This window comes from Micromys minutus, assembly GCF_963924665.1.
Source record: "Micromys minutus genome assembly, contig: SUPER_9_unloc_1, whole genome shotgun sequence".
NCBI classification, from domain to species: domain Eukaryota; kingdom Metazoa; phylum Chordata; class Mammalia; order Rodentia; family Muridae; genus Micromys; species Micromys minutus.
This window is the reverse complement of record NW_027667991.1, coordinates 831,224-858,089: the sequence shown is the minus strand read 5'-3', so window position 1 is coordinate 858,089 and position 26,866 is coordinate 831,224. Positions and strand designations below refer to the sequence as shown.

The following is a 26,866-nucleotide window of genomic DNA, read 5'->3' as shown; positions in this document are numbered from 1 at the left end:
GTGGATTATATCTGTGCTCCTTAACCACACCCATATATACATATACATATGCATATATATATCACATCTAATATCACTAAAATAAAAAGTGGCATAGCAGGAAACCTCATAGGTACTTGATTATGTGTAGGGGATGGCTCTGATACTTTGATTAGGAAGCTACTTGAGAACACCGAAGATCCTATTACCCAATGATTATTTGTCAATAAAGATGCTAAGGGCAATGACCTAGATGGAATAGGCAGGACTTACAGGTTTAATACAGAAAGTCTAGCAGACACGGGGGAGGAGAAAAAAATTGCCATGATACAGAGGGAAAAAATGTCACAAGCTATTTGGTGTCTAAGGCAGATTGGCCATTGACTGCTTCCTTAACTGGCTTGGGGTAGCAGCCAGGAGATTAGAAACATGATTAAGCAGAGGTTAGATTTAGCATGCTAAGCTAGGATTAATGTGACTGATCAAACGAAGTTGAGGGCAGATTCACAGGTGCTGAGCTGGGGGTAAAAAGAAGGAAGGCTGAGAAGATCCTGACCATTGAGCTAAAGCATATCAACATTGGCTAATGTGTGTGTGTGTGTGTGTGTGTGTGTGTGTGTGTGTGTGTACCATTTTCGGATCAGTTGGAACCTTTTTTTTTTTTTTTTTTTGACCTTTATCCTTGTCAGTTGACCATTAGTCACCAGTTATATTCTGCTAGGCAGGCATTCAAATACTTGAGCATTCTACTAGTAACTATTTTTATCTATTAAATTAAATGCTCTTTATTACAGAAATTAACCGAGTAGTATTGAAGGTATTGTTCAAATTAAATTATACTATGTAGCGTTATTAGAGAGAAATGAATTTGTGTTCTTTGAAAACCTAGACAATGCCAGACATTATAGGAAAAAGAATGTGTAGGATGTGGCAAGTCCTTGCTTTGAGCACATCCTTCTTAGTAGGCAATGTACCTCGGTTGTGCTCCAAGATTCCTTAGGAGTCCTGATGAACATCACAGATCAAAAACTCATATACTAATACATCTAAAATGTATGTTGTGGAAAATGTAGACAAACTAGGGTCATCACAGATGGGGGAATTGTGAGTCGGTAGCCTATATACAATGAGACTAAAATAAATTATATTGCAAACATTCTGGTTAATTGGTTTAACCTGTGAACTATCATGCATTATATTTGCACAGTTTATCTAACTGTTGTCAGTACAGGTCCAAACTGTAGGTCTTACCGAAAGGTGGCCAAAAAGTTCCCATTGGGCCACAACAGGAAAATAGTTTTGCAAGTACAGGTTGTGTTGTTCTTGATTAGATCTACATCATCCTTGGCACACAGGTAATTCAGTGGGATGATACATTTGATCTTAAACTTTTTCTTTTTTCTAGAAAGCGAATAAACATCTCTGTTAGTGTGATTTGCGTTGTGGTTGTAATTGCTTAAAGAAATACCCAGTTCTTCCCCAGAGCAGAGCATCACTCCACCCTTCCATCACTCAGCAGGCGTCAAGCCATGGGAGATGGAATTCAACAAAGCATGTGAGGAAAAGTCACTGCATGCAAGCTTCTCCCTGGTCACAAATAAACATAGCCTGAATGTTTTATGATTGGACATTGCTTAGAATGACTATACTATGAATACACACACACACACACACACACACACACACACACACACTCGCACGCATGAACACATACACACACACATATATATGCGTGTGTGTGTTTGTGTCTGTGTGTGTGTGGTGTGTGGAATATACGTACATATATATATATATATATATATATATACATATACAAATACATATACATATACATATACATATATATATATATATACATATATATATATATATATATATATGGCATTTTATAAAGGCCAAGTGATTCAAATATTTTTTCCTTAATTTTGTTAAATAGTAACCATTATTCTTAATGTCCATAGTTATACAAAAAATATTAGTTAAAATACTACTTAAATTTTTGTACTTTAATTAATTACATTTAATCATCTTTTCAAAATAAATGATATACAAATATTGTTTAACTCAATAAAATTCATTTTCTATTGTTATCTGTATACTAGGAAGTCACAACAGCTCACTACAGTGGCTGTTTTAGTAAATGCATAGCGCTTATTTTATACAAGTAAACAAACAGATTTATCCCAATAATTTTAAAAAATAATTAGAAATTTGTCTTCCTATCAAGCATTCTGATCTTATCAAAGTTTTTGTACAAAACAATAATCTTGGAGGCATGAATTTTCTTCTTTCATTATTCCATTTATGTGGAGTTTGTCCTTTGAGAAATTCACATACATACACAATGTACTCTCATTACTTTTTGTTTCTCTCTCCTTTCCATTCTTCTGTTGAGTGAATCCTTCACAGATTTGTGACTGTCCAATTATTTTATAATAGACTGAATTTTACCTCTCTCTCTCTCTCTCTCTCTCTCTGTGTGTGTGTGTGTGTGTGTGTGTGTGTGTGTGTGTGAGAGAGAGAGAGTGAACTTGGGGATGTAAATATTCACTGGATACTGTGAAAAACTGAACTGTGAAAAACAGTACAGAACTGAAGGTACTGACATTCCCTCTGCCTAAGATACAGAAGACAATATGACAGAAGTGTAAGACTTGATTCAGAAATAATTTATGTAAGTAATTCCCTAGAGTCATACAGAAACAGCTAAAGATGCGTGCAGCTAACCATCAGACTGAAATGGGGTCCCCAATGAAGGAGCTAGTGAAAGGACTGAAGTAGCTGAAAGGCTCTGTACCCCCATGGGAAGAATAACATTATCAACCAACCATACTGGCAAGAATTCCCAGGGACTAAAACACCAACCAGTGAGCACACATGGAGAAACTCATGGTTCCAGTTTATGTCGCAGAGGACAGCATTGTTGGCATCAATGGGAAAAGAGGCCTTTGGTCAAGTGAGGGTGAGTTTCCCAGTGTAGGGGAATGCCAAGGCACTGAGGTAGAGAGGTGGTTGTAAGAGGGAAACAAGCGGATAGGGAGGGTGGATGTGAGTAGGTGAAAGAAGAATAACATTTGAAATGTTGATACAGAGAATATTCATTAACAACAAAAATAGGAAAAAAATCACTCAATCTTCCAATGAAATGCTGTCTCTCAATATCTGTGATAGCTGGTAGGCAGTGGAAAAGAAAAAGCTCTTTGATAAATACAGCTAGAGATTCAGTAGGGCCTGCCAACTTCATTTCTTTTTGAGTATTCTAGAAAATGATAAGACATATACATGCAAACTCTGGATGCAAATGCATGTAAATTTTTGTTTTTTTCTGTTCTTATTCATCATAATTATAAGCAAGTAAAGAATAGTGGTCCACAGCTATACTATTAGCACTCATGAAGTAATGGGTGTGCAAAGAGACTATCGATAGCCTATGATCCACAACAAGAATTTGTCCAAAGAGAAGGTGGAGAAAGGAAGATGAGTAGAGGAGACAGAACAGCAATGTGTTAAATAAATCAAATAGAGCATAGCCATGTTATGAATATTAATTGTCAATTAAAAAGGAAGTATGTATGTTTCATTATAACATGGGTGAATAAAAAAATTGCTATATTGAATGAAATAGCTCCTCACACACACACCAAAAAAAAAAAAAAAAAAAAAAGAAAAGAAAAAGAACATATTTTATTTATATACAAAAAGACCTAATAAAAGTGGAGGATATCATAGAAAAGAATGCATGTTGTGCATACTCACAGGTTATTAGATATAACCAACACATCATTAAATAAAGAGAGATGTCTTTTCTTTCTTTTTCTGCCACTCGTGAGTTCCACGGGGCCTTGGCAAATCAAGGTTCGGAGATTCTCTCCCATTCGTTCCTTCTCAAGGATTTCCAGTTAGACAAAATAAGAAATCTCCTGGTACAGGCTTCCACCTAACAGAACAAATATTCACTGCATGAGTTTTAAGAGCAGTAGTGTTCATACTTAATTTGAAGGGGTTCATGATATTAAAATAGAAATAAAGTTGAAAGAGAACATCTGAGAATTATTATATCAACATTTATAATGATAACAGCTAATTCAAGGTATACATGTGTGAAATTCAAAACTAAAAATGTGATATTAAAAGATAATTGTAACTAAACATAAATGATATGTTTATGGAAAATATGTTAGGTAATTAAAAAATTAACCGTACTTAAAATTTTCAGACAGCTTTTGTGCATTTTACAGTCTCCACTGATATTCCAGTATCTCTCCAAACCTCTCCATTTACTGTACTATGCTAACTATCAAAGCCCCTCTCCATCATTATGATTGCAAAGTTACTGCTACTCAAGTTCTCCCCATTTTTATCTCCTGATATTCTTCCATCCTCATTGCACAGTGGTGGCCATAACAAAACTGTTTATTTTTTTTCATTACACTCCATATTTAGTCCCTTTGTGGTCCAACCTCCTACTGTTCCAGATCCCATACATCTTCCCAGAACTTATGTTTACACTAGGATGTCCTCACTCCACTTTCCCAACCAGATCTAAACTCCTGGGGCCAAATCTGTTTTTCTCTACTCCGAAGTCTTCCACCTGCCTCTGAACATGTTTCCTCTTTTATCCAAAATAAAAATCTTCCCTTGTAATAATGGAGTGAGTAATCTTCTGTAGGTTTCTTTACTGTGACCTGCTCATACAAATAGAAATTTTTGACATATTTCCTCTAAATAAATATAATTCTGCCCAAAACTTATTGAACCTTTCAAAGACTAGGGGAAGCGGCACCGAATTTTTACTTAGAAAGCATTTAGTATCACTGTGAAACAGAGTCAGGAGAAATGGCAGCCAATATTGTCATCACATGCTTCAACATAATATAAAGACATGTTAAACATAATACCAACTCATTATAGCAATAAACAAAATTGAAAGTAAATAAATATGCCTGAAAAGCAGTTCCTGTATAATCTGAATTAATATTCTAATACTTTAAATAGATTCCAAACAGCACAATATGTGTTGGAAAATATAACAATTTAAAGAAAACTAGATACTTCTGAGAAGTGGGTTTAACCAAACAGTGTGACTAGATGATTAAAAAAATTGTATTCATGTTTGTAAAAACAATTGGGTTGCATATAAAATAATCTTCACTCATAAGTAGAACAGATTTTTAAGGTTTACAGAAAATGTTCTCATGTAGGCTCAAAGCATATCTCTCCTCACATAATATTGTTGTTTATAGAGAAGATTTGTAGTGAATATGCATACATGATTGCCTTTTCAAGAAACCATTGCTGAGTTGAGAGTTAGTTCATAGGATCTGAAGGAATCAAGACAGAACATTTTCTGATATCGTTTGTCTATCATGAGAATCAAATGAATTCTAAAAGTACCTTTTCCGTGGAGCCTGGAAAGGAGAAGTTCTCAATGAACTTGAACTTGATTTATCTTTCCTACCACTGCACACCAAACTGGTGACTGCAGTTGTCAGACAAACCACTGAAGTCTGAGGCTTCAGTGGTTGTCAGGAAACAGGTCTATTGTGATGTCACTAGTCTGAGGTTCATGCCTGGTGACATGGTGGCACATCCAGTGCCTCGCCTCATACCTAGTGACTCTCAAAATTATTTTTATAGTAATTGTTGAACTGTAAATCTTGTAAGAAATAACATTTTCACAACCATATACATGCACGTGAAAGTTACATTTTATAGGCAATAGAAATTAGAGACTGATGGATGGATGATAGATCAATAGACCGACAAACTACTATGTTGGTGTTTTCTTTACCCTAACCATGCAATTAGAATATTGAAACATGTATTATGTGAAAATGACACTGTCTAAAACATATAATAGATCTTTCAAAAATTATGTAGAAAGAGGGGAGTTTTTATGTAGAAAGCATTTAAGATATATGAGATGCAAAGAATCAGAAAAACAGCAACCGAAAGTTATCATCACACACATCAAGCAACAAAGATATTTTACAAAACAATACCAACTCATTTTTATGATATTCAGTATTTAAATATTAAATGAACATGCTTGGAAAATGATTTTGTTCTATCTGAATGAACATTTAACTACTTAAAAATTTTTATAAACATACCATATGTAGAAACAAAAACAATTTGCAGATAACCAGAGTGTTTCTGCCGGGCTATAGGAGGTGGCCTCTTCATTTTGCATATCCCCAAATGTAATGAGTCACAGTTAAGGTCACAGTCTTTGATTCTTGTGTGGAATCCTTGTTCCAGGTCTCTCTCATCCTGCAGAAGCCTGCCATCTTCTTACCCTTGTCTGTTGCAAATATCTATTCATGTTCATGGTCACCTAGCAATCTCTCCTGACCTTCCCTTACCAGTCCATAAACCCATATTCTCCCTCCCACTCAGTTTCCTCCCTCCATCTGCCTGTCATGACTTTCTTATTCCCTCTTCTAAGGGAAAGCAAAGCTTGAGCTTTCCTTCTTGTTTAACTTCCTTGGGTCTGTGAAGTGTAACATGGTATAGTTAATCTATCCACTTATAAGTGAGTCCATACCATGCATGTCCTTTTGGGCCTGGGTTACCTCATTTGTATGCATACTTCATGATATCCTTGTATTTAATAGCTGAATTCTATTTCATTGTGTAGATGTACATATTTTCTGTTTGCTTTTATATTTTGTTGTTTGTTTTATCTATTCTTCTGTTCAGGGGCACGTAGATCTATTTCAGTTTCTGGCTATTACAAATAAAGCTGCTATGAATATATTTAAGCAAGTATCTTTCTGGAATGTTGGAGCAACATTTGGGTATGTGCCCAGGAGTGGTATAGCTCGGTCTTGAGATATAACTATCCCTAGGTTTCTGAGAAAACTCCTAAGTTGATTTGCAAAGTGGTATTACCAGAATACACTCCTAACCGTGAAGAAGTGCTCCCCTTCCTCCTCCTCCTTTTCTGCATTTTCCATTTCTTGAGTTTTTGACCTTTGCCTTGCTGATGGATTTAAGGTGGAATGTCAGAGGTGTTTTGATTTGCTTTTTCTTGATGTCTAAGGACGTTGAATATTGCTTTAAGTGCTTCTCAGACACTCAAGAGTCCTCTGCTGAGAATTCTCTATAACAGAATGCTCTGATAACAGAACACTGTCCCGTAAGAGCCGGGGCGGGAGCTGTGCCTAGCCTTTGTTCTTGTGCTGAAGGGTATGCTGTTTTTCTGTAGATTACAAGAGTGAGCACTCTCAGACTCCGATAAGCGGAGTCCCCCATTTTAAAATTGGGTTATTTGGGTTGTAGGTATTTAACTTCTTGAATTTTGTTGTAAATCTTGGGTATCAGCCCTCTGTCAGATGTAGGGTGGTACAGATATTTTCTTTATCTGTAGGTTGCTGATTTGTCCTATTGACAGTGTACTTTGCCTTAAGGAAACTTTCTTGTTTCCTGGGACAAGTTATTCAGGTGTGAAGTATGGTCTCATACCTCAGGCCATTGGTGTTCAGGAAATAGTCTCCTGTACAAATGTTTTAAATGGAATTTGTCACTTCTTCTTCTATAAGAATTAGTGTATCTTGTTATAAGTTGAGGCCCTTGATAAATTGTACTTAAGTTTTTTTGGCAGAGTGATATGTATGGATCTATTTTTATTCTTCTAAATGTAGACACCCAGTTAGGTTAGTCTTGCATCATTTGTTGACAATAGTTTTATTTTTCAATAGTATGATTTTAGTTTCTTTATCAAAAACCAAGTTTCAATATGTGTATGGGTTTATTTTTGTGTCTTGATTCAAATCCATTGATCAAATTGTCCTTTTCTGTACCAATGCTATTTATTTTAAATCACTATTTTGCTGTAATACAGCTTAAGGTAGTGATGGGGATGCCTCCCAAAGTTCTTTTATTTATTTATGTTTTCATTTATTTATTTATTCATTTGTGTTTTAATTTTTATTGGTTGTTTTATTTATTTACACTTCAAATGTTATCCCCCTTTTCCAAGTTTCACCTCCCCTGAAAAACTCTCTTCCCACTCCCTTAACCCCTCCTTCTATGAGGGTGCTTTCCTAGCCACTCTCCTACTCCTACCTCACTGCCCTAGCATTCCCATATACTGGGGCATCAAGTCTTTACAGGACCAAGGGCTTCCCCACCCACTGATGCCAAATAAGGCAATCCTGTGCTACATATATGGTTGGAGCCATGGCTCCCTCTATGTGTAATCTTTGGTTGATGGTTTGCTCCCTGGGAGCTCTGGGGTTCTGTGTGGTTGATATTGTTGTTCTTTATTTGGGGTTGCAAACCCTTTCAGCTTCTTCAGTCTGATGGCTGTCTGTGAGCATCCGCATCTGTATTGGTGTTGAAATCTCCCACCATGAATGTGTGGGGTACAATTTAAGCTTTAGCAATGTTTCTTTTGCAGATGTTAAAGACCATGTGTTGGGGTACTGATTTTTAGAAATAAGATTATATTATGATAGATTTTTTTAATGAATTTGAAAGAAAATAAATAAGAAAGTGTCTTTCCTTGTATCTTTTGACAAATTTTGTTTAAAAGTTTATCTTATTAGATCATAGAATGGCTCCTCAAACTTGTTTCTTGGGTCTATTTGCTTGAAAAATGTTTTAGCCCTTTAGGATGAAGTAAAGTCTACCTTTATGACTGAGGTGTGTTTCTTGTATGCAGCAGAATGAGTCTTAATTTGCATCCATCCTGTTAGCATGTGTCTTATTATTGTGAAATTGATTTCATTGATGCTGAGAAATATTAATGACTAATGGTTATTTCCTGTTATTTTGATATTGGTGGTGTTAGTGTGTGCGTGTGTGTGCATGTGTACACAAATGCTTGCATTTGTATATGTGAGGGAACATGTGTGTGTTTTCCTTGTTTTTGCTGATATGGAATTACTTATTACCTGTGTTTTCTTGGATGAAGTTAGCATTCTTGAGTTCACATTTTCTTCTGGAATTTTTGTAGGTGTGAATTGTTGAGTAAATATTATTTGAATTATGATTTGTCTTGAAACATCTTTTCTCCATATGGTGATTGAGAGTTTTTTCTGGTATAGTAGTCTAGGATACAACAATTTTTTTTAGACTTTTCAAGATATCTGACAAGGCCCTTGTAGCTTTTAGGGTCTCTGTTGAAAAATCTGGTGCGATTCTGATAGGTCTGCCTTTGTACTTTACCTGCTCTTTTTGACTTGCTTCTTTTAATATGCTTTCTTTTTCTTATAGATTTTGTGGTTTGATTATTATATGGTGGGAGGATTTTCTTTTCTGCTGCAGTTTAACTGGAGTTCTAAAAGCTTCTCATATGTTTATTGGTATTTCTTTTGTTAGGTTGGAATTTTATGATTTTGTTGGGAATATTTTCTGGCACTATCAGATTGGACTCTGTTATACAGAAGGCAACTTGAAAATGACTGTAAAATTGAAACAATAAATACACTGAAATAGACCTGTTCTAGCTTATCTAAAATAAGCTCAACATAATCAAAATATTTATAGGTTATAGGTTCATTATAAGATTACTTATCTATAAAACATATATATGCCTAAATATAGAACTAGACATTACATATAACATGGATTAGATTTTAAAAATTTAGATGTTAAAAATTCATGTAAGAAGTATGTGAACAACCCATTTTATATATAGAATGTTCACAATTATATAGAAGAACTCAATCATGTACTTTGAAATATGAAATGAACAGCTTGATGACAAATAGGTAAAATTTGATTCATAAAACCAAGGCACCCATTTTCTTTTGCATTACTTCATAGATTTTGTTTCCTCACAAAAGAAGTGTCCCTAAAACTATACTTTTGTAATGTAGTGGTTTAGATGACAATGGCCCCCATATTCTCTTACATTTGAATACAGGGTCCCTATTTGGTAGAACTGTTACTATCAGATTAGAAGGCCGTACCTTATTGAAAATGCTGTATAACTGGGGACAGCATTGATGTTACTAATGCATATGCCATGTTCAGTCTCTCTTTTTGTGCGCCATCCAGTGCATGTGGGGTAGCTGTCAGCTTCTGCTCCAGTACTGTATCTGCATGCCTGTGGCACTGTTCATAACCATGTCAGGGGCATACCCACTAGTAACTATAATCTTCAATAATCTGTATTTTTCTATAAATTGACCTGTTCAGGTACTTCTTCACAAGAACAGAAGATATACCAAGACAAACAACTTCATTTGTTATTTGTAAATTCCTATAATATTTTTACATACTTTTGACATTTTACTGTTTGAAAATTAATGAAATTGATCCTTAATACAGTATGACTATAGTTTCAGGAAAATATAAAACCTACTATAATGTAATCATTCAGTCTGAACACTAAAGGAAAAATATTTGCAACAGCAAAGGTAAATTCAACATTATATATTTTAATAAATTTATAAAGTTCAACTTTCTAATCAAAATGAATCCAGGGTTAATTTGAGGAGAATATTTGACATGGAATTTTTTTCTTCACAACATATTTATTTCACTTGCCAGTATTGGTTTGCTCACTCCAAATTAGACAGTTTGGCCTTGCTTGCCTTCTTACTGGCATATGACTACATATGGTCTTTCACTTCCTTCTAGAAACATTGATAAAAATATATGGCAAAAGAATATACAAATAAGCCTGAATATAACTTTGACTTTATAGCTGGTGAGAGGATGTAGCTAGTATCCATACCTATGAACTTCTCAATCCTTCACCAAATATTTTCGCTCTATGGTTTTGTAACTAACTGGGTAGACAAAACTCTCGGTGCAGAATTTTTCTCTTTTAGTTTTCCTGTACTTATTTTTTGTTACATCTTTTTTGTTGACTTAACTCACAGGTACACAACTCTAAAACATACATTTCACCACAGACAATGCCATAAATTGTCTTTGGCTTCTTTTATCTGTGGGTAAGGTGAGTAGTTATCACTCTTAATTTCAAGCTCCATGGCATCATCTTTTTCTATTGAAGTATGTATTTCTCTGAAAACCTTACATTAGTGGGTGTTAAATTTCATGAAGGAGAAACTAAACATTTTTAGAACACGTTGTTTGAGCATCAGTGAATTGTAGCCTTTCCATGCTCACACCAATATACCTTGAAGGAACATTGTCACAAGCCTGAAAACATCTTCACATGCATCACATTGCAGCGGATTATTCAGGAGCTATTTCACTTCTTTTAACAAGCCTGCTGTTTCAAGATATTGAGAAGTGTTACAAGATGAATAAACTTAATCAATCCCTGTTGAATTCAAATGAATGAACATAGAGCTTTGAATAAAATCATTACTATAAAATGATATTCTTGTTTAATTGAAAATCTTGGTAAGATATCAAGCAAAATAGTAGATCAGACAAATTTTAACTCAACTGATGATATTTTTCATAGAACATTATATGCAGAAAAAGTCAGTTCACTTATCACACTTATATTCTAGAGACAAAGCCCTGCATATTCCATAAGCAAACTAGCCCAGTGTTGACTGTCAATAAGAAACTCTGAGTGCGCATTCCATGGTAGACATAACAATAAACCCTTGGTTGATGGTAGTATATGTATTGCCACAATCCTGTGGCATGTGGACATTTTTTATGGGTATTGTCACATAACCAGGGAAAGAGGTGTGCAGACAGAGAATGAGTCATTTCTATCCATTCAAAGAATATGCTCCTTTGAGAGACACCTCTAGTGAGTTTTCTCACAAGACACAGTGCATTTACATCCTTTGCCTGTACAAAGTTAATTACTCACATCTTTCACCAAATACTGATTTGCCATTATTCATTTTTTCAGTGATACTTTCTTAAGCATCTGACCATCTAGCTAAGTAACTGGCCAAAATTGTAAATTGTAAACAGGCACAAATTTAATTGTAGTCTAAGCAATTGTCTTGACGATAAAAGTGAACAGCCTTTGTGAATTACTAATTCTGTTATTTCCTAGGTGACCCTCATTACTAGGCACTGCTGCTCGCTCCTACTCTCTGGGAATCTAAATCTTCTGGCCTAGAGCACAATGCTGAACTCCACTAGTCCCTATTTTACCCACATAGAAACACCACAACTGTCTCCAACTTACTAAACTGAATGTGTTATTTTCATTCTTACCACAACCCTCTCACTTCCATACCCTCTGAAAGCAGGCTCTTGTTATCCAGCAACTTAGGTCAAAACCAGGAACAGTACTAGTCTTCAGCCGTGTTGAGATTACACTCTAGAACCATGATACCTGGCTTGTATCAAAGCTGTTACGTACGATCACATTGAATTATTTCATGAAACTGAACTTAAAAAACCCAGAAAAGGCTTTATGTTTGAATGTATTCTTCTGTTCTTGCAAAACTAACTAGTTGTTTTGCATGTTTATTGCAACCTCCACTGTCTGTCCTTAGAAGTTAAGAATGACTATGCTTTACTAGTTGGGTGTTTACAAAACAGCAGCATAAACCAGAGGATTCTCAAAGCAGTTAATTGTAGAGAAGAAACCAAAAAATCAGAGAAAAAGGAGAACTGTATCAGGTTTAATTACAAATAAAAGGATCACATCTTTTTATTCTCGGGAACCTCTCCAATTCCTAGGCCTTCTTTGACCCTGTTAAGTATGAATAGCCATAGTTGCTTAGGCCAAAACCTGACCTTGATGTAGTAAAAAACACTCCTTAAATCTGCTGATTATAATCCAAAGAGATACAAAACTTAGCACCTCTGTAATATAAAATAAAAACATAACCCAACAAAAAAAGAAGTTGATTTTGAAAAATCCAAAATACTCATAGCTTCTTGAAGAGGAGATCTTGATCATCCACTTAAACAGACATGCGCATATCCACTGCAGGTTATTTGGACTAAAATCAAGATGAATCCATTACTCATTTTCTCTCCGGCTCTTCTTGTGGCTTTTCTTAACCTGAAATGGATAAAAGCCGTTCAGTTAAGTAGCACATAAGATGCACATAGTTTGCTGACGATGATGAGTACAGACGTCAGGAACAGAAGATAATGTGTGTGTGGGGGGGGAGGGGAGGGCCGGAGGTTGTTGACAGTCTCCCACTTTTTCCTCCCCAGTGCTGGGATTACATGTGAATTTGTGTGTTTTATATGGCACCGGATATACACATGTCCTTGAGTGACTATGCAGGCTGGAAACTATGACACTCATGTCTTCATTTTTATTGATTGAGGCAGATGTCCAGTTGGCACAACCCAATCACTGGGGAAAAGGAAATGTCAACTGAGGATCTTTCTACAGTAGACTGGCCTTGGCTGCGTCTGTGAGAGATTGATTGTATTGATTGAGTGGAAGCCCAATCCACTGAGGACAGCCTCATTTCAAGGTTGTTGGGTCTAGGCTGTGTAACTAGCGAGAAAGCAAGACAGTAAGCAGTTCTCTTCTATGATTCCTGCTTGAGTTCCTTCCCTGACTTTCTTCAACCAAGGACTGTCACCTAGAAGTACAATCTGAAAGAAATCTGTTGCTTTGGGTTATACCATTTTTCCCAGCATCAGAAAACTAGAGCTCAAAATGAAGTTAGTCTAGATAACCAGTCTACCTTAAGGAACCTTCAGTGTTGGGAGTCAAAAAAGGCTTTTCAAAAGTGGTTTCTAAGGATTTGGACTGCTTTGCACAGCAAGTACTTTATCCTTGAAGCCACTGAGATACTATTGAGTTTTTGTTTTTGTTTTTCACATACTCAATTATTAAGAAAAAGCACTATTAAAGAGAACCCAAGTTGAGTTCTTAGCATCCACATTTGGTCTTTCAATGACTGCAGTTCCTGGGATTTCATACATTTGACCTCCACTGGCATCTGCACTCACTTCAAATACACACATATGTACAATAAAAATAAAAATAAATCTTAAGATTAACCTTGTCTGGGATATTGGGGGTGGAAAACAGGATTCCTTATTTAAGGGAAAAAAAATAGTTCTTAGATCCCAGAAGCATTGAAACTATATAGCTCCTCTGCTATCCAAACCTTTAATTCTATAAAGAAAAGCAAGGTACAAAAGAAATAGAATTCTAGGAATTTTCTGAGGGAAAAAATGCCTATTTTTGTTTTGTGATAGCTACAAATACCCACGTCAAAACAAAATTCTTCATCTTAATTGTCTTTGAAATTGTGTGTGCTTACTCTTGTGTACACACACAAGGAGGCTCGCACGTGTGTGCAAGAGCACACACTCACACACACACACTCACACACACTCACACACTCACTAGTGGGCCAGCAAGGTCTTTCTAGCACTAAAATTTCAGGTGCACCTGGCTTTTGACACAGTTGCTACAGACTGAATTCTAGTCCTCCAGCTTCTGTGACAAGTACTTTATTTACCCAATGAGTCACCTTCTCAGCCAAGTACTAAATTCTTAAGATGGAGGTTTAACCCATACCTTTCAAGAGACTTTGAGTGGCTTCTATGTCTGTGAGTACGTGGTGACCTAGGAAAGAAAAGGTCATTGGATGAGCATTTCTGTTCTCCCAATCTTAGAACATAGTTCTCCCCTCCGCCAATTCTCATATTACTTTTCTGGCCTATTCTAAGGATACAACTTACTATCACATCTGTAGAAGGTGGTTGTTAGTTGCAGCAGGGAATGCAGTAATGCAGTCATATATCCAGAGCACGATAGCTGTTTTTTGCTTTGACCTCTATTATACTGTGCAATTAGGATAAAAAACTGAAATCCCATTTCCATATGATGAAGCTCAGAAACGACGAATGTGAACTTCTGGTTTCCATGTCTCCCTTTCCTTCTCTGCTGGGTAGTAGTGCAGCTTGGTATTTCGTGTTGCAGGAGTCTTGATGCTCCTTTTAGATTTGATTACTAAGAAGAGCAGTAAAGGGCCCATATACTGCACCTGGGGATTTAGAGCGAGATCTGTGCCGTCTGTCTCTGGACCTGCTTCGATGGCACTGTGGACTCTTGCTCCTGTGCCTTTCTCGTCGGGGAGAAGAACTATGGAAAAGGAGCAGTTAGCTCAGCACACATTTACACACGACTTCCCTATCAAAACCGTCATGAGATAAACAACTAAACACCTACTTTCTTCTTTTAGGGGATCTACTCCGCCTGTGGCAAGAGGAAGAGCAGGTTAGTGTACTGGGTATTGTACAGTACATTGATAAAAAAAAACCACTCCCTCCTTTAAGAGGGAGAAGTACTGGGGACTGAACACTGTGACTTCTGATTTGTCCTTGTTCTATGTCTTAACTGTAGTATCTTTCTACTTCTAATACTCTGTTTGACTATGCAACCTATTTTGAACACTCAAATGTGCCATAAATAGATACTGGAAAAACCGTTGTCTGAAAGGATCTATTGACTGTTGAATTCTGCCAACTCCTTCAGAACTTATGCAATTAAACCTGGGGGAGGACAGGTGGTGCAAGGGAGTAATTATAACTGAAATGTAGATCCAGGTCCAGCTTAATTTCCTGACGACGCACTAAAAAATGTTTTTTGTTTTTTTTTTAATATAAATAGATGTGAGGGTATTAGTTCCAGTTCCCCTGTATCTGGAGTTACAGCTGTGAGCTGTCACCTGGATGTGGGGAACTTAGCACTGTTCTTCCAGAAGAGCAGCCAGTGCTCTTACACACTTAGCCATCTGTCCCAGCCCCCAAGAAATGGGTTCTTTTTTGTCTACCAATGAGGTTTTAAGGGTGCTGTTTCATTAGTAATAGAGAAACATCAACACTGGCAGCATGTTCCACCCTACCTTCTGGGAGAGCGACTCCGGCTCCTCCTGTAGTGCAGGGCAGGTGAGTGCCTTGGCTTGTCCAAGTCTCGGTAGCTTCTTTGTCAGTTGCAGGTGACGGCACTCTTTACAGCTTGAAAAGAGGTAGAGGGACATTGGCTTCTAATAACGGCAGCCAGGAGGCACATGGTTACAGTTCCCTTCCTGTTCTGTGCAGTGTACATCTATCTCAAGTGACTTTGCAACAGTGATATGACTACATGGGTTGGTATTTATAGTGACAAAGGAATTAACAACACACAGTTCTCGGTAACCTGCCTATGACTGACTACAATAAGAAATAATAATACTGATTTCCTTAGGAATGTGAAATAGATCCAAGTTCAGTACTGTTGAATACAAACCCACACTGAATATCTTTATAATAATTTCCTCTAGTTCTTCCAAAAGGGTATGTAGCAGCAGAAGCCGGCATGGCGGTGTATGTATTTAATCCTAGCACTGGGGACACTGAGGCAGATGAGTCTCAATGAGTATGAGACCACTATGGTCTATATAGTTCCAGGACACTCAGAAGTATACACCCTATCTTGAAAAAACAAACAAACAAACAAACAAAACGAGAAGTCAAGTGAATCAATGCCCAGAGTGTTATTTACATACAACATTTACAGCTTGGATTTGTGGTAAAGATGTCAAACACATAAGTGGAGGGAAAAGAAAGAAGATTTAAAAAATAATATCTCAAGGGTCAAAAACAGATAATTCTGTGTTGAGAAAAACAATTAATTACTGTTTTTATCAATATAAAACCCAACTTGAGGTTAGTTTTAGTTTTAGAGACCAGGTCACACTGTGCAGCTCTGGTTGATCTCAAACTCACACAGCTCCACTGCTGCTCTAGAGGGTTCAAAATTAAAGGCACGTGTCATCACGGCAAGAATTTCTTTTATGTCCTTCTGGCTCTTGCACGGTGTTTGTTAGAATACAATTGCAAATGCTTTAAAGCTTTGTTACTATAAGCACTTCCACATCTCCATCATTTCAATGGCTGCTTAAAAATCATGTCCACAACCGGCCTGACTCCTTAGATACTGACAGCACTATAATCATTAATTCTGACAAAATATGACTGTGCAGCAGGTACCCTCTCTCCTTAAGAGTATGGTCAAGCATGACAAGTGTTTTGTCCAAGTCTTTGATAGCTAGCATTCATTTACTAATTATGTAGAAATATACTGAGACCTTCATGAACACACAGCATTCTTCAGAGAAAAGTTCTGTAATCCTTGCTTTACAGAAGTAATCTAACAGAGCAGTAGGGACTGGGTACCCCTCAGTGATAGAATATGCATTTAGCATAGGTGAGACTTTGGATGCATTCCCTAACACAAAGGGAGAAAAGCCAGGACCATTAGACTGTACTGCTACTGTGACAGAGAAGAGGTTTTCAAGCCCAGGGGTATTTGATGCTATAAAGCTCAGAATTTTAGTAACCATACAGCACTCTTATTTTCTAGGTACAGGCTGTAATCCTAGTATTCCTGAGCAGACTGAACTGTCTATCTTGCCTTATCCATACAATTGGGCTCCCCTTGTCCAAAAGGCCCCCAAAACTAAGTAATTAATCCACAAAATTGTAAAAAGAAAAGGTTGCCATTAATTTAAAAACTAAAGCTTAACAAATAAAGTGAGGGCTATTTCCTTCCTTCCCAGCCCTTAAAGCTTCCACATGAGCCTTACCTTCTCGTCTTCCTCTTCCTCTTCCTCACTAGACTCCACGTCATCCATGTCCTCTTCCAGAGCACTGACTCGAGGCTCCAGTTGCTCAGCTTCTTCCAGCACACACCGTTTCTACAAAGAACACAGTCAAATTTAAAAGTCATTGCCTTTCCATATCCTGACCCTATCACTGAGCTCCTGGGGTTGATGGACAAGCCTTGGAACCACAGGTCTGGTATGATATGCCACTTCAAGACTTTCCTAAGAAGTTAATAAACTTGGAATCCCATATGCTTTTTAGAGTTCCCCTACAAACATAAGCAGATTGCTGAAGAGAACAAGTTCATTTACAATTGATTCTATTTCCAATGATTTTATACAGGGAGGTCAATGCACTGTCAATCAATTTGTGTGTCAACAAAAATGTTAACTTCAGGGCTGGAGAGATCATTCAGCTACTAAGAACACTTGCTGCACTTGAAATGGACCTGAGTTCAACTCCCAGTACCCACATGGTGGGTCACTAGTTCCAGAGGCTCTAATGCCCTCTTTTGGCATTCTCTGGTCAAAGGTGAATGTCCTCTGGCCCCTACATGCCCTGGCCCATTCACACATATCCAGCACTAATAATGGTTAGTAAAGATAACATAAAAAGCAAATGTGTTAATTTTATAAAGGCAAATTTGCTCATCTGTGTGACACATGCACATGAGTCTGCAAATATACGTACTTATGTTACCTATAGACAGCCAGAATAGGACCTCGGTGTCTTCTGTGATCTCCACTTTACTTCACTGAGACAGTCTTTACCTGAGCTGGGAGTTGCCATTTTGGCTACAGTATCTGGCCTGCAAATTCTAAGCATTTATGTGTCTCTGCCTGCCAAGCTTGGGTTATAGGTACTTAGCAGCCATGCATTTTACATGGGTGCTTGTGGACTTGAACTCGGGTCCTTATGTTCACAGATCAAACACTCTTAACAAATGAATCATTTCCTAGCACTGGGCAGTTTGTTCGTTGTTTGGAGGGGTATTGGGTGAGCTTATTGTTTGTTTTTGAGACAGTCTCACTACGAAGGCTTGGTTGTCCTAGAACTAGTGCAGGTCCTCAAGCGTTGGGACTTTAGTCCTGTACCACAATGCCCGGCACAATAAACTTTCAGTAAATGTGCTCAGTTCTTTCAATATTTTACAATTTTATCTGGGAGTGTGAGTACATGTCAGAGTGCACACGTGAAGTCAGAGGACGACTGGGTGTCATTTTTTGCCTCCCCTTTGTTTTGTGCGTGTCTCTTATTCACTGCTGTGGATGCTAGCTTAGATGACTAGTAAGCTTGTGACATTATCCTTTCTCTGTCTTCCATCTGCCAGTAGTGGCCTGCTTGAGTTACTGCTGCAGGCACCAGCTCTGAATGTGGGTTCTGAGGATATGAACTCAGAGTCAGGTCTGCACAGCAAGGGGTTTACCCCAAAGTCATTTCCTCAGCCCTAACAGTTGTCCTTTTTTGTTGTTTCATGGATAATCATCGCTCTGTGATGGTTCTGAGTGATCGTTTTCTGTTTGATAGACTGGTTTGCCAGTTTGAAAAAGCAGTACTCCAGCTAAATTTGGGATAGATATCCTATAGAGCCTTTCCTCTATTTATTTTCAAGTTGGCCAACCCAAGAAACATTACCTGGTTCTTTCTCATTCCCTATCCTCTATAAATTTTGGCATAAGGACTTTTTAAGACTACTCTTAAGGCTTCAGTGTTTCAGTAGGTACTTGTTCATGTGGTAGGAAAAAGGTCACCTTGGCCTCATACCTGTAGCCGAGGCAAAATGATGTCACAGACTCTCTCACTGTGCAGTAATTCATCAATGAACTCATCTACATGCATCAGTTCAAACTCTGGAAGAGAAAAACAATTAGATTAAGAAATCTGGAAATGACTTAGTTACCTAAAGAGTAAAAGAATCATGAGCTTTTATATGAAGCTCCCTCCATGCAACACCTCTTTCCTTCCTTCCTTCCTTCCTTCCTTCCTTCCTTCCTTCCTTCCTTCCTTCCTTCCTTCCTTCCTTCCTTCCTTCCTCTGAGACAAGAACTGAAAGTAGGGCTTTGAGATTGCCTAGCTAGTATTTTGTCACTAAGGTAAATCCCCAACTGTAGCTCCCTACTACTGGGCTAAGTCCCCTACCCTGTGTCTTAGCTCTTTAAGAATGATTTAATCACATTTATTATTTACTTATTACATGCCCATGCACACGTTTTGCCACACTATATGTATGGAGGTCAGAGGGAAACTTTCCAGAACCTGTTCTCTCCTACCATATGGGTCTCAGGCTTACATCCACCATCCCAGTAGTGGCAGGAAGATCTTGAACTTGAGGCCAGTGGCTTTTACATAGCAGGCTGTATAGTGAGAGACTGTCTCAAAAATTAAAGAAACAGACAAATGATTTCATAAAACAACAACAATACTTATTTTTTGTCATGATTTGGGTATGTTTTCATTAGAAGTAGCTTTTTGAAAAAATAACAGCATAGAATTATGTATGTTAGTCCATTTTTCATTATATATGGTTTAGTTTGTTTTGCAAATCATCAGTTTGTAAGTTCCTGGCTCCACATTATTGGTATCAGCACTTTACTGTTTAGACTAAAGAATAAAGACAGTGAAGAAGAGAAAGAAGGAAATGAAGAAGAAAAAGACTCCTGGGACCTTCTTGACTCCCGAGACCTTAGGTGTTTCATATGTGGAGATGCCGGACATGTTCGCCGGGAATGCCTGGAGGTCAAGATGGCCCACCAGAGGAATAGTAGTGTGTCAGGTAAGAAAGGATTAAAAAATTGCAAATCTTAATTTGCTTGTTGCTAGGGAATCAACCCAAGTCTGTTATAACAACATGGTTTACTACTGAGCTACAGCCCCAGTACTAGTACATTTCATTTTGATAACAGTTTTGCTATTTAGTTCAGGCTGCCCTAAATTTGTGGTCTTCCTTCATCAGCTTCCATGGAATTACACATGTATAACACCTGGCTTAACATATTAATTTTTAAGTAATGTGGCCCAAGATTTTAGTTTAATAGGAGTACAAATCTGCAATATAAAAGGCTCTGGTTTTGATGCTCTACAGTGTCAAATTTAAAATAAAAAAACAAAACAATTTACATGAGAGATTGGAAAATATTTTTTAAGCCAACTATCCCTGAGACAGAAACAAGCAGCTTGTTTGGCTACATAACAAGACTGTTTCAAAAAACCTGGTAATTAAGAGTAAGAGCCTGGGAGACATGCTCAGCTGTTACTTGCTGCTCTGCTAGGGGACCTGATCAGTTTCTAGCATCTTGGAAAGGCAGTGAAAAAAGTTGCCTGGAAACAACTTCTGCTGCACAGGATTTGGTTCCACCTTCTCACGTTTATGCATCTGGTGCATACATGTAGGCAAAACATTAATACTTATGAAGTAAATTATAATAAAATAAAATGTATAATAAAAATTTTAATAAAATAAAAGTTATATACAAAAAAAAAAACAAGGGGAAGGGAATACAGATTAGTGGTAGAGTCCCTATGCAATGCTCTGGCTTTGATCTCCGCATGGGCTGGGCAAGAGAACAGTGGACACATCTTTAAAAGGATCATTGCTTAAAAGTTTGCTTTAGTATGATCTTTTGAGAAATCTATATCTATTGTTTATGTAAAGTATATTGCTGTACTTGATCAATGCCAGCCTTGTTTCAAAAAGTATAGCTTGATAAAATTTATAGACAAGAAATTGTTAAGACACTGGAGTTTAGGGTCGTAGCTCACTGTAGAGTGCCTGCCTTACACATGAAATCCTGTGTTTAACCCACAGTGCCACAAAAAAATGCCATTAAAATCAGTGTTCTTTAATTTTATTGATGTCTGTTTATTCATTTCTATTACTTCCCGTGAGGTAGGTTTGTCTGAGACAGTCTCATACTCTCTCCACAGTGCTGGCATGGAACTCACTGTGCAGGTTCCCTTCTAGTTCACAGAAATCATCTGCCTCAGTGCTTCAAACATTGAGATTACAAGTGTGAAACAACATGCCTACCTGCTTTTTCTGTATCTTGATTTTTTTTCTGTGATGTCTTCTCTCAGCAGCCCAGCTGGTCCGTAATCTTGTCAATGCTCAGCAGGTGGCTGGTTCAGCCCCACAACAGAGTGACCAGTCCATGAGGACTAGACAGTCTTCAGAATGAGTGAGTACTCCGCCTATGAATGAGTTTGACAGGAAGAGAACTACTTTTCATGTGTCTTAGTTTCTTTTCCTGTTAATATAATATACCATCAAAAGCAACTTAAGGGAGAAAGTATTTATTTTAGTTTACATTTCAAAGTCCGGTCTGACAAGGCAGCAGGAGCTCGAAACAGCTGTCATATCACATCCAAAGAAAGTGAGTAGAAAGGCATGAATGCACACTCATCTTCTTCCCATTTTATACAGGCCAGAAACGGGAACCTGTTCAGTGGTATGCCCAAAGACATCCATCTCTCCTGGATTCTAGATTGATGTTGACATTTGTCTTAGGGTTTTATTGCTGTCAAGAGCAACCATGATCATGGCATCGTGTAGGAAATTTCTTGTAAGGAAAATATCTTAATTGTGACTTGTTTATAGTTTCAAAGGTTTAGTCCATTATTGCCATGGTGTGAAACATGGCAGCATGCAGGCAGACATGGCGCTGGAGAAGAGGCTGAGAGTTCTACACCTTGATTTGCAGGCAGCATAAAGAAACTGCCATGTTAGTCTTAGCTTGAACATATGAGACCTCAGAGTCCATTCTACAGAGACTACACCACAGAGACATTTTTCTTTTCCAACAAGGGCACACCTCCTAATAGTCTTATTCCCTATGTGCCAAACATTCACACATATGAGGTTATGAGGGACATTCCTGTTTAAATAGGTAACACCAACCATCACATCATATGTAATACCAAAGATCACATAATAATTTGCAGAGTTGTCCTTATTAGGCCCATAAGTTAAAGTAACATCTATGTTCCTATTAATAATAATGTAGCTATTTAACTTATCTGAGCCTGCTTTCTCATTTTCATAATAAAATAACTAATATGGAGGATTAAGTATTGCTGTTGCATAGTAGTAAAGTATCCTTTTCTCATTGCATATTCTTCTTTTGTTGCTGAGCCTAGCTGTAAAAATTTATATTTTCATTTGCTAGCATAAATTCAATTTTAGTTTCTAATGACTAAATGTAGGAAATGAAACATGCGTTTTATGTATGTTTTTAAGTATGTTCAAAAAGATAAAATTATACCACTGTGAATATGTTTTGTTGATTTTTACCAAAAGAGAGGTTGGGAGCTGGGGATGATGATAGATTGTAGGGAGCCATTGCTGCCAATAGATGGCGCCAGCTTCCCGCCTATTATTCAGCCAACAAAACCTTTCTCCTCATGGTGCTCAAATACCACATAAGTCACAGCCCACTCTAGGGGCATGCTTATGAGCTACTGGAAGATGCACCAATCAGGTAGCAACACAAGTCTCTTAGGCATATATAAGCAGTGCATTTTTCTTCCACGTGAGAGTCTCCAGCTCAGAGTGCTGTACAATAAAGGTTGTTCGCAGAAGAATCCTGAACATTTTTTCTGAACATTTATTTGAATTTTTCTACTGTTTATTCATGTTTTTGTTTTTTTGTAAATATGGCATATTACTCAAGGTTGTCTTTAGAACAGAATTGATAGAATAAAAGAGAGAGAGAGAGAGAGAGAGAGAGAGAGAGAGAGAGAGAGAGAGAGAGAGAGAGAGAGAATGTGTGTGTTAAGAGCTGGAGAGATGGCTCAGTGGTTGAGAGCACTGACTACTCTTCCACAGGTCCTGAATTAAATTCCCAGCAACCTCATGGTGGCTCACAACCATCTCTAATGGGATAAAATGCCTTCTTCTGGTGTGTCTGAAGGTAGCTACAGTGTACTTATATAAATAAAAATAATTTAAAACATTTTTAAGTGGCTTACAGCTTATGGTCTGCTTAGTCCAGTAATGGCTGTATCCTGACAAAAAAGCCAAGAATCTGGTAGTTGTTGAGTCCTAGAATCTAGATGTTTCAGCAGTCACATTCTGGTGCTAGAGGTCCTAAAGAGCAGCCAGTTTTCAGCTCACATTGGAATTTCAAAAAAGGAGATTCTAGCACCAGAAAAGAACTGGTTCAGGAGAGATGAACCTGCTAGTGAGATTGAGGGCAAGCAGAAAAAAGTCTCTCACATATTTGCATACCTGCTGGGGTTTTAGTTACTTTTTAATGTAGTCAAGTTATCAATCAAAGTTAGCCATACTACATAGTCATTGTTGTTGTTTTGTAATAATGTTGGGAATTCATTTCTACTTGGGTAGTTGTTTCATAGTCCTTTATTTGCCTATATATTAACTTCTTTCTCTCTCCAATCTCATGCCCTGGCTTTTCTAGAGCTCACAGTGCAGATCAGGCTGGCCCAGAACTCCACCTCTTCCCCTGAGTGCTAAGATTGAAAGTGTTTACCACCATGTCCAGATTTGTATATTCTCCTCACCTCACATCTGGATGTGTCGTGAGTGAGAATATAACTTGTGAAAGACCAGAATATCAAATGAGAATTCAGATGTTATCGCACCTTTTAATTAGTTTTATCAGTGTTTTCTTTTAGTAGTTTTTTTCATTATTATTAAATCAGAAAAATTTTAAATTTCAAGTTGATTATATTTCTTGTTCAAATTTTCAGTGGTTTTGTACTGCTCTTGTATAAATTGCATAAATTATATGATAAATAAAACACAGGCACCCTCATTGCCTTGTTTCTGTTTTAGTTGGTTCTTGTTTTATAATGGAGAGAACTTGGGCTTGATCCGAAAGCTGGCAGGCATACTGGTCATTGTATAATTTTTTACATGATTTAGTTCTAGTTTTTGTGCATTAGTGTCTTGCCTGCATGCATGTCTGTGTGAGGATGTCAGAACTCCTGAATTTGGAGGTGAGACTTTCTCTGGGTAGCCCTGATCTTAACAAATCCACCTGCCCCCCCTACTGGGATTATTTCTGTGTAGTTCTTAAGCCTCAGATACAGTATTCCCTTAGCTGTGTACTACACTATTTAACATCTTTTAGATTTCATTTATTTTACACAGTTAAGCATTTTCATGCCCATTGTCTCAGTTAGGGTTTTATAGCTGCGAAGAGACAGCTTTACTATGGTAACTCTTATTAAGGAAAGTTAATTGGGGCTGGCTTACAGATTGAGAGGTTCAGTCCATTATCAGCCTGGCAGGAAACCTGCCAGCATCCAAGCAGGCAGACATGGTTACTGCAGAAGCCATGAGTTCTACATATAATCTGAATGCAGCCTGGGCAGAGCCTGAGCATAGAAACCCTCAAAGCCTACCTACACTTCCTCTAAGAAGGCCACACCTATTCCAGTAAGGTTATACCTAATAGGGCCACTCCCTTCAGCCAAGCATTAAAACAACCGGGCCAAACCTCTTCAGAACATCACATTCATAGACCTTCTGACATGTTATTTCTGTTGCTAAGTATTCTTTCCTTCTCTGAAGCTTCTTAATTTTCGATTTGCTTCTATTTACCTTTTAGTCTCAGGTAAAGGTTACTTAATCTTGGAAAGTCTTTGATTTCTACTTTTCTTCAAAAGTGGAAGTTAGGTGTTTCTGTTTATCAAACTATACTATAAATGATACTTTTCTTGTAGAGAGAATTAGTCTCAATAAGCAGCCCATTTTGCTTGCTTTATCCTCCGGCTTGCTTAGACAACACATATAATACACTAGCAAGCCTGACTTTCTAATTATATAGTCTTTATCATAGTAAAAATTGTTATAATGTGTAATTTTTTTCCTACTCCCCGATTTCTTATGCAGTAAACATTTAAACATCACGAAGGCATAGATGCATATTCAGTACCTAGTAATACTGCCTAGTATACACAATTGTTCAGGGGCTGAATGGAAGGGGATGTGAGTAATTTATGTGTTGGTTTCTAGTTTACAAAGGACATATGGTGTTCATGATGCTAGGTTTTCTCTTTTTTTTCCCCCTTGAACGAAGGGGGAAAAAACAGCTTATGAACCATTACTCAAGTGAGAGAATTTGAGCACCTGGGGGAAAATTTTATCTTCATGTAATAGGAAATTTTATTATTTGTTATAAATATCATATAGTTCTGTGTCTAATGTTCTAATAAAATAACTATTTTAATAATCTTAATTTTTAAAATTATCCTTTTTTCCTGCAGACTGATTCACCATCCTATTCTCCTCAGCCTCAGCCTTTTCCACAGACTTCTCCTCAACCATCTGCTCTTCCCCCACCTCCATCCCAGCCAGGATCCCAGCCTAAGCTTGGCCCACCCCAGCAGGGAGGCCAGCCCCCTCACCAGGTTCAGGTGCCCTTGTATAACTTTCCTCCATCACCTCCAGCTCATTACTCACCCATGCACGGGATGGGATTATTGCCCATGCACCCCCTCCAGATCCCTACCCCGTCATGGCCCATCCATGGCCCAATGCTACACTCTGCACCTGGCAGTACCCCCAACAATATTGGCTTGAGTGATCCCAGCATCATCTTCGCACAGCCTGCTGCCAGGCCCATGGCAATCCCTGGCTCATCTCATGATGGACACTGGCCTCGTACCGTGGCACCCAATTCCCTAGTGAACAATGGTGCAGTGGGTAATTCGGGTAATTTCCCTTTTCTCTTCCTTTTATATTTGGTTGTGGAAAGGTTGGGTGGTTAGTATTATTTGTTGATCATGTGGTAACAATGAGAAGAAAGGAAGATTAGCTGTATTTATGAAGATAAAATATAAAATTAAACTGTATAGACTTTAGATACAGACTAATCAACATTTGGATCTTGTTTGCCATTTCTTACAGTGTCTTGAGATTATTGCTCTATGTATTTCTTTCACTTCTAAAATAAGGATATGAATAGCCTCTAACAGGAATGTTGAATATTATATAATGCTTACAGCTATTAGTTTTATTGTTTTCCTTTTCACCTTCACCTCACTTGGTGTAGATATTATTAGCAATCATTTGAAAAATGATCTAATCAAGAGCCTGTGCAATTTCTCCACTCAGAATTGTTGAGACTAGCCTAGGCTAAATGAAATCATCTCCCCACGAACAAAAGCCTAACAGAAAGCCAGGTGTATTTGGGGCCAGCTTGAGATGCTATCCCCCATTTTGGGGTGGTGAAATTGAAGTAGAATTAATAAACATTTAGTAGAATTAATAAACAGTAGCTATTCTGATATCTTAATAAGTACAGATTTGAGATGTAATAGAAAGTTTTAAAGATGATTTAATATGTTACTAAAATGTTATTCTAAAACATTACTATGATTATTCAAAAATACCCTATTTGCTGCATTTGCTAATTCTGTATCTAGCTTTGTAGTGCTGTCTTCATCTTAAAAATTA

The 26,866-nt window shown here is 37.5% G+C and overlaps 1 pseudogene across 1 annotated transcript; it reads right to left on the bottom strand.

Annotated features, from left to right (window-relative positions):
• Positions 1 to 12,847: 12,847 nt before the first annotated feature.
• On the bottom strand, positions 12,848 to 20,163 carry LOC308425015 (pre-mRNA-splicing factor 38A-like; annotated as a pseudogene). Its single transcript has 8 exons — positions 20,157 to 20,163; positions 19,213 to 19,298; positions 17,419 to 17,540; positions 15,708 to 15,811; positions 15,032 to 15,058; positions 14,847 to 14,944; positions 14,377 to 14,425; positions 12,848 to 12,889 (listed from the first exon to the last, which is right to left on the bottom strand). The product of its transcript is annotated as a pre-mRNA-splicing factor 38A-like (transcript).
• Between the last annotated feature and the right edge of the window lie 6,703 nt (positions 20,164 to 26,866).